This window comes from Neopelma chrysocephalum, unplaced genomic scaffold, assembly GCF_003984885.1.
Source record: "Neopelma chrysocephalum unplaced genomic scaffold, ASM398488v2 Primary Assembly neopelma1_43, whole genome shotgun sequence".
NCBI classification, from domain to species: domain Eukaryota; kingdom Metazoa; phylum Chordata; class Aves; order Passeriformes; family Pipridae; genus Neopelma; species Neopelma chrysocephalum.
Window position 1 is genome coordinate 19470473 of NW_020897702.1, and position 8798 is coordinate 19479270.

General features: G+C 43.4%; 1 protein-coding gene across 8 annotated transcripts in view; it reads right to left on the reverse strand.

Annotated features, from left to right (window-relative positions):
- SYTL2 (synaptotagmin like 2) overlaps window positions 1-6069 on the reverse strand; it is a 50277-nt gene extending 44208 nt beyond the window's left edge. For 6 of the 8 annotated variants that reach the window (XM_027677506.1, XM_027677511.1, XM_027677509.1 and 3 more), the window contains exon 1: window positions 546-650. The gene's annotated coding sequence lies outside the window, so the exon portion shown is untranslated. Of the gene's footprint in view, window positions 1-545; window positions 651-4780; window positions 4839-5987 lie in introns of those variants that run through there. The other 2 variants (XM_027677503.1, XM_027677504.1) reach the window with 2 other exon arrangements.
- Between the last annotated feature and the right edge of the window lie 2729 nt (window positions 6070-8798).

Here is an 8798-nt window from a genome sequence, read left to right on the forward strand (position 1 = left end):
TCCTCTGCAGGAGGGTGCACAATACAGCTTTGTGGTACAGGTTAAGCGTAGAACTGCCAAATCAAGAGGGCAACATTTCATGTCAACTTTGACTCCCCTGGCAGAGGCTACTGATCTCAGTTTCACCAGAGCACCTTTGCCTGTAGCCTAACACAAATCTGGGATCACACAGAACATTGCAAAAAGCGCTCCATCAGTCTCAGACACAATTAACTGCATAAATAAGTAGCTGTGGGAAACAAAATAATCCCTTACCTAAATCACTCTAATTTGTCACTGCAGCCCCCCTACTTTTCAGCTACCAGCCTTGTTATTGTAACTACAGCTCTGTTTAACTGATTACTAATGCGCACAAAGAGCCAGCACACAAAACAAGCCCTTTGGCTGCCCTTTCTCACAAAATGACTAACCACTCACTTTAGACACTCATGCAAGTTTTGAAGGCTAAAATTACTCACCTAATAAAGTATATAATCCGGAGGCTACTAAGAAAGCTTGCATCAATTAATCCGGTCCTTGTCATAGTAACGGAAGCATAAACCCACCTGAAAACAGGGCCTCACACAGAATCCAATTACCAGCAGAAATCAGCTGCTAGAGAAAAGAGAATATTCTTCAGGAGTCCTGCAGTCATAGAAACAATAAGTAAGCCAAAGAGTGAGGTGGAGGGGAAAGCACTATGGCAAAGTTTCCAGAGAAGTTAAAAATTAAAATGGTTAAAAAAAAGTTAGCCTGTAGCCTGCACATAGACTTGTCAGAATCAGATCTCATCTCAGTCCAAAATTAACTTAACCTTTGCAACAAAGTTTTTATTTCAGGGCTATTGTTTGGTTGGGTTTTTTTGTTGTGTTTTTGTTGGGTTTTTCTAATAGATACATTAAAAAAGCTCACTATAGCTCCCTGTTGAGAAAAAAAATCACTCATCTTCCCAAGAACAACAACATTTTAACTGATAGCCCTGTAATAAGAAAATTCCATCTGCTGTCAGGATTGTTCTGGCTAAGTTGAAACCAGCCAGCGGCAACGTTAGTCCTCCTTAATACCAATATTAAATTGCAAGAAAAAAAGGAAGTCTATCAGCCATGAAAACTTCACTTACGAGATTGTTTGCACTGCTGGGCTGGGCTCTATCGTGCAAAACTGTCTTTTCTTTGACTGGTACCAGTTTCACTGAATACTTATGGCCAGATGAGAACAGAGCACTTTGGAACTGAAAAGCAAGGTGCACTGTGATGTGAAAAGCCTAAAAGGGCATGGCAAGAGTTAAACCAAATTGCTACTCATGAGAAGTCTAAAGCAGGGAACACTTTCTGGAGCAGCCTTCAGTTGCACTGAATGAGGTGTGGTGACAAATCGCACTGTGTGAATGGGATTTGCTTTATGAATGCTGCTGAATAGCAGAGGAATAGGAGAGAGGGAGCAAAAGGTTGTGTCTGAATTTGTTTCTCATGCACAGGAAGCAAAATCAGGAGTTTAGAGTCTGTATGAGGTTGGGGCTTGGACTATAAGGCCTGTCCCTGAACAGGTATTTAGTTTTACAGGAGTGGCTCATTCTTTAGGAGCATAGCTATGCAAGGTGTTAGCTCGCTTGCCCAATAGCTACAGCACATACCCAGGAAGCAGCCAAATCCAGAGGCCCCAAGACCACTGAACCAAGCAAACCCTTCAGAGACTGTCATATGTTTTGGTGAACAAGGGGATGTGCATTTGAATTCTCTTGGGTTATCTCTTGACACTTCCTAAGGCTGAACTACGAAGGATTGGACCTCACAGAATGACTATTAAAGTGATGTCACAACCTTGCAAGCAGAAACAGGAAGCTAGGTACGCTCTCTCTCAGTCAGGCCATTACAACTGAAATCAGGCCCTCTTCTGACTTCCCTCCTCATCCAGACAGACCTGTATTCCTGACTACGTTGCAGTCCAGTTCTAGTAGAGTAGAGGGAACAGGAGAGTAATGTGAGGGTATTAATTTTTAATCCAAGTCTCTTAACCTCCAGAGAAGTACTGTAATCGCTATGAAGCAAGGTAAAATCAATGACATTTCCACTAACATAAGTTATCCCAGGACTAAAAAAATGTTTTGTGTGGTCAGGTCAGAATAGAAGGTTAAGGGCTCACTGCTTCTGGCCGTTTGATAGATTTCTGCCTAGGACTTCGACACATACCTTTTGCTTACAGTGCCTTAAATGCAATTACATGGAGTTTTTGGGCCTCACCCTTGTTCTATTTTTAATGTTATTTCTTAATCACACAAGCCACTTAAATTCATTAGAGAAGAAGAGATTGGTGGTAGATTTTAACATCTACAAGCAGATGGTGGACAACCATTTCTAACCCAGGAGTTCTTGATTATGTTGACCTATTACTGGACCACTAGCTACATGGCTGAGATTACACAGGCTAACTGTAGTCCATCCAGCCTGCACAGAAGTAAATCTCTGTCCGTTTATCAGTCGGCCAGAATCAGACACTGAGCAGGCAATTTCATACAGATTTTTACCAATACTGTTTGATACTTTTGTAGAACAAAATCACCTGGCAGTGAATCAAGGACTTTGTTCTGATAGTTACTCCACAAATAAGCATTTCCTTTCTTCTTACCTTTATTCTTATTTATACTCAGTCATATTTAGAGAGAGAAGAAATACAAAATTTCCTTGATTTTCATTCCAGAAAGAAAAATTTACTTTTAGAAGAAGATTTATACTACAGAGAAAAGGAGCACAGCAAGATGGAGGGGAAAAAATTAGGATCACAGAATCACAGAACTGTTTGTGTTGGAAGAGACCTTAAAGATCATTTATTTACAACCCTTCTGCCATGGGCAGGGGCATGTTCCACTAGACCAGGTTACTCAGAGCTGCATCCAGCCTGGTCTAGAACACCTCCAGGGATGAGGAGTCCACAATCTCTCTGGGCAACAAATTGCTAAGTTGATAATTAATTTTGTGTATAGCACAGGATACTGAGTGGGATTCAGGACAAAAATAGTCTGGCATTATCATCCAGATAAAGAACTGTAAAATACAGAAGGGGAAGAAATATTCTTTTCCTCTTCCTTATGTGTATGTTATATCTCTTCCCTTTGCTGCTCTCAATTTAATAAGCAGAGTCAAATTACATACAGAAAGGAAACCTTATAACATGAAGTAAGAATCTAGCACAGCCAGTCGCTGTACCCAGATGAATTGGAAAGAATCCTTACCACAAGAATGAAGCATGAATAAGTCTGCTGAAATCAGCTGTCACTTACTTTATGCCCAAATAAGCCAAAGGACTGGAGAATGCTAATACAGCAACTGCAACGTTACTGGCTTAACATACCATAAAGCATAAGTGTTTTGGCATTGGAAGACCAAAGTAAGGAACCTCCTTAAATTGACTTATGAGCAACCCAAATAAGCTGACTTGAAATGCAACAGCACCAGAAGCACTGACTTCAAGTACCAGAAGTTTGCCTGCTGTTTTCAGTAGTCATTCATTAGTCAGCTATCCTGGGTGAAAAGCACTTTCTGTGCAGAGAAAAAAAAAGTCTTCACTATGGTTCAAAACAAGTCACTATTGAATGAAAAGTGATTTCCATGGGACAGAACCATCATTTTTAAAGAAAAATAAAATTAAGCATTCTTTTCCCTACAGAGAGACTATGAATTGTTTTTATGTCTCCTTGCAAATAATGTTTTCTTATTAGATTTTTGTTTGAAAAATTCCTTTCTGTCATGAGCGCAGGAAACAATACAGAGTAGAAAAGAAGCCATTTCTTTAACTTCATCCTACTGCTTTCCTGGTTAAGCCTTCTTTGTAGATGCAACTGTTAAAATCTCACCTTCTGTGCAAGCATCAAAGGTTTTCTCCAAGTACTAAATTGGAGCAGTATTTCCACTTGGGAATCTGGCCAGTGCCTCCTGCAGAACAACAGAAGTTTGCTCCAGAGAATACCTGCCCATGGTCTCTATCCAGTACTTTACAGAAAAGATGAATTCACTTTTCTGTCATTCATTTTTGGGGACAAGGGAATGTTGTTTACATTGGCCTTTGTAAGCACTGGAAACAAGAACATGAAGACCTATTTCATTTTAAAATGAAACTATTCAATTTTAAAAGTCTGACAGTGAGACTGATCATACGTTATTTTGGGCTGCAAGACATGCTGGAGGAAAGTTTCTTTAACAAGAGACAGGTCCAATGACAGCTTCAGGAAATTCAAGAACATGCCTTACAGTCAAAGTAGAGACCTGCACACACAAGGTAGAAGCAAAGTAAACAAGGTGCTTATTATTTCCTTGCCTTACACCTAGACATAAGCACACTAAAATATGGTAATTGGTAACAGTGTATAAGCATTTTTAACACTGCAACAGTAGTAGTAGTATTTTATAACTTGGTATACATAAAATATACAAATAACACACAACCACAAATTAACAGAGACTTGCAGTATACTTGTCCAAATAGTGCACAGTAAAGCATGTGCAAATAGTAAAATCTGCAAGATAAGAACAAAGGATGTAGAATGGGCAAGAAAGTTGTCAGATGAAACTAAAATAAAACTGCAGAACGAAGAAGAGATACGTCTGATGGAACCAGAATAACCCTGCAAAACAAATAAGAAAGATGCCTAGCAACACTAGGGTAAGCTTACTCCCTCAAATAATATGAACTATGTGAAAGGCTGATGAGGTCACCCCATTTTCTTCCAGGGCAGTAGCAGAGGTGCATAACACATTAACAATTAGGAAAGAAGGATGGTAATTTATTAAAATCACAAAATGCTTACTTTGATTCCAGCTTCTCTTGCCAAGGAGCTCTCAAGTGCTTTACTTGGACTCCGACAACTGAAACAAACCATCAAGAACTATAGTCATCACTGCTAAATATAGGGCATCAGCTCCAGGGCATTGTGTACTCCTAGATTTACTACTACATATGTGATTGCTAAGAACTGTTTGGGAAATGTGTGATAATGACTGATGGTAATTAAGAACTAATAACTGGAAAGCTGCATTGTTGCTGTACACAAGTTAAATAAAGTGGTTTGTTTCATTAGTCTTTTAAACACTCCATCACAGAGAGCTTCAATTCTCTGATACATGTAAACGCACAAATGTTTTGTTGCAACACTTTGATCACTTCTTTTAGCAAAAAAAATCAAGTTTCTTTTCAGAGCATCCTGTCAAGTATGTGTCATAAATGAATGGGGGGAATGCACCACCACAACTTGTTCTAATTCTCCTCCCCTTACACTTTTTGAGGAAGCTCAAAAATACTAGTCACTTGACAGTCTGTCCCCAGATTTAGGCGACCTTCATCCTGCAATGGCAATCACATAAACAGATCCTTCTGCTTACACAGGAAAGATACAACTGAGTGCCTTAAACTTTAGGGCCAGGTCCAACTCTGCAAGTCATTCCAGAGACAGCGTGGAAGATGCAAATAATTCAGTGTTTTGAAATTTAAGTGTTTACTATTTACACAAAGATCATTAACATCTCTCAGCTGAGATCTAAGTGCTCTCTTTAAATAGAGAGAGTCCTTTCATTATAGCAGGCTACAGGAGCTCGGCGCCGGTAAGTTCTGACAGTTACTCGGCTCTCAGCCCCTGACAGGGGCCTGGAGCTCCCTTCGGCAGCAGCAGCGGGATGTCCCGGAGCACGGCATCCCCAGGCGAGGAGCTCTCGAGCGCGAGTCTGAGGAAAACCTCTGGCAAGCGGCGCTTCCAGCAAGCGGGGCCGGGCCGGTGACACACCTGTGAGAGCTCCCCAGACAGCAGGTGAATGGGCCCTGCAAACTGACCACGGCACAAAACCACTCCGGACCAGCCTGGCTGCCTAAGCCTTGGAGCCAGGACTCCTCATGGGACAACGGACTCGCTCTCACGCTATCCCGGCGCGGGTGGTTTCTATGCCCTTTTTTCGACTCCGAGTTACTCCATCTACAAGACACTCCCCGCCTACCCCCAGAGCCCCTTTTTAAGGCAGCCTCACCTCTCCTGCCGCCCCCTCCGCGGCTCCCCCAGCGCTTCCCTGCGGCTGGAGACAGTGCCGGTGACCCGGTCCTCACCGGCAGCCGCAGCCCCGCTCCTCCTCCCGGCTCGTCTGAGGGAAGGGAGGCGGCGCAGGGAGAGGTAGAGCCCGTCCCGCCGCCCCGGGCCAGTGCCGGGCCAATGCCGGCGTCGCGTCCCTGCGAGCGGGGCGGCTCCCCCCGCACCGGGCCCGCCCCCGCCGGGGCCACGCTCCCGCCCGTGTCACCTGCGGCAGCCACCGGGGCGGGGACGCTGCCTGCGGGGCTGGGAGGTCTTCAGGGCCGGTGTCAGCGGGCACCTCTCGTGGAGGCAGGAGCTCTACAGCGAGCAGTGACTATTCCGCACAAAGGCCACGCAGGGAGTATCGCCTCGACTTGACGAGCTGCCTGGAGGGACAATGATCGGTATTTCACTTTACCTGGTGACAGGCAACCCGAGAGGTGTGAACATACGCCCCTGTTTGCAGTAAAGATACGAGCAGAGATAACAGAGGTTTCAGTCATCTATTTACCCAGGAAGCCGCTGTAAGAGCTTTTCTGTTTAATTAGTGGCATAAAATACATATGCCGTCATTTCATGGGATGTCGGGACCTTTCCGTCTCAGAGCCTGTTGCTCAGCAGTCAGGCACCACGGAGGTTTCTGAAGCCGGAGTCCCTCCCTCTGTGAGCAGGGAGACAGCACCGACCCCTGGCACGTGGAGAGCTGGTGTGGTGGTATTTTCCCCTTATGTTCTTCTCGCGGCCCTTCATTTAATTGATTTAGTTCTGGTTTAGGGCAACTGGAGGATTTCTGTCTCTGGCCCGGGAGCAGGGCCGCTGTACCCTGAGGGCAGCCCGTGTGTCACCTGCCCACATCTGCTGGCCGGTGACCTGGCTTGGTTCTCACTTGCAGCAGCTCTGCTTCAAATTACTTCCCCACTGTGTTCCCATTCTGAGTCCATTCACTCCCAAACTCAGTGTGGTTAAAAAATAGCAGGTAATAGATGAAGAGACAGTAATTTTCAGTGAAGCAAATCCACCTGATACTGCTTCACTTCCTCCCGCTTCCTGCAGACAAAATCTCAATCTCCTCTGACACTCAGCCACTCTCTGATGAACTAACACTAATCACAGCTAACTCAGATGTTGCTGATTTAATTGCTGTAGTGATATTTCCCTGGCTGGTGGCTTTGACCACATCACCTCTTGGTTTTCATCCTTCATTTGGCTCCTGGGCCCCAAGGTCTTTTTTTCCTTTAAAATCTTCTGTTAGGTAATGGGGTGAAAAGTTCTCCATGTGCACAAAGGAAGACAGAGAAACAATGGTAGGTGGAGGAGCCTGACAAATACCCTGCCTGGCTGCTCCCAAATCCACCACAGGAGCTCTCAGCACATCAAGGTCCATCTCCGAACACATGATGGAGCACAGAGGCAGGAGGGGGAGCCCCTGTAATCCCATCAGAGGCACACCCCTTCCCAGGGAATCCCAGTACCTTACAGACCAGGGGTGGGGGGAGGGATCACTGCTGGGGTAGGGCATGATGTGGAATCCAAGGGAAGAGGATTTTAAGGTTGCACAAGACCTACCATGGGATATTCAGGGGACCAGCCAAAGGTGTGGAAAAAAGAGGGATGAAGGTTTGGAGAGAAACAAACACATTAAAGCACAGAGGTAAGGGGATAAAATGAGCCAGTAACATGTAAAGAGAGATGGTAAGTTTGCTTATCTTCTCATGCCCTGCACCTGCTGAAGACATTTCTTTACATATTTAAAAAGTAAGTCTTCAAAAATATTTTTAAAATAATTTAAAACTTATTTTAAAACATTATAAGAAAATGTATACTGAAGGTGTAAACTGTGAAAGGGAATGGTGTGGGTAATTTAGGTGTATATAAATCCCTCTGTGGTAAGAAAGAGATTGGTTTGATAATAATGACCATGAAAGAAATGGCTTTAAAGTTCAAATGTGCATGACTAGGGCTTGATCATTTTCCTTCTCTTTTGCTCCCAGCCAAAACTAATTTAAGTCCTGATGCCACTGACCAGGGCATCTTTAAATTTACTCTCCTATGCTGCACTGCTAGAGATTGCTCTTAAATGCCTAGCTGAGGAAGAGACATGAAACTCTAATTTGCTCTTTAATGATTTCTAGGAGGTGAGAAGGATTCTAGGAATAACTGCAGTTTTCCTCAAGGACAGATTAAGATAGTGTCTGCTTTGCACTTGATGAGAAATGATGTCTTATGTTTAATTATATAGTTCTTTGTCATTAAACTCTTTATACTAGGTGCTTTCTGGTCCTTTCAATATGTAGTTCTAGTCTCTGACAATTGTTCTGTATCTACATGTGTCCTTAAAAATGTGAATTTGCCATTTTGAACTTGATCAGAACATGGAGCCAAAACAAATTCCATGTGATAGTGATATACAAAAAATGGCTCTAGCACTGTGCATGGAAATTTCTAGTCTCATGTGGCTTTACCCTCTCTTATCAGATTTCCAAAGTTAAAAAGAAACACAAAGAGAAAAAAAGAAGTTTAAAGAAACATGAGAACTTCTCCTCCAGTTGTAAAGTTAGTAGGACAGTTCAGTGGGAAACTCAGCAGCATTAGGGATGGGATGAGAACAGGAACCAGCTTTAGAGTCAGTTTTATTGTAAGACTTGTCCTCCACTGAAGGTTAGGCAACACGAAAACCAGAGCTGAAACTCCCAGAAGTGGCCCAAGGCTCTTCTCCATCTTCTCTTCCTGGTTCCCTTTAGGTAACCTCTTTATACATATATAAATGCTATAT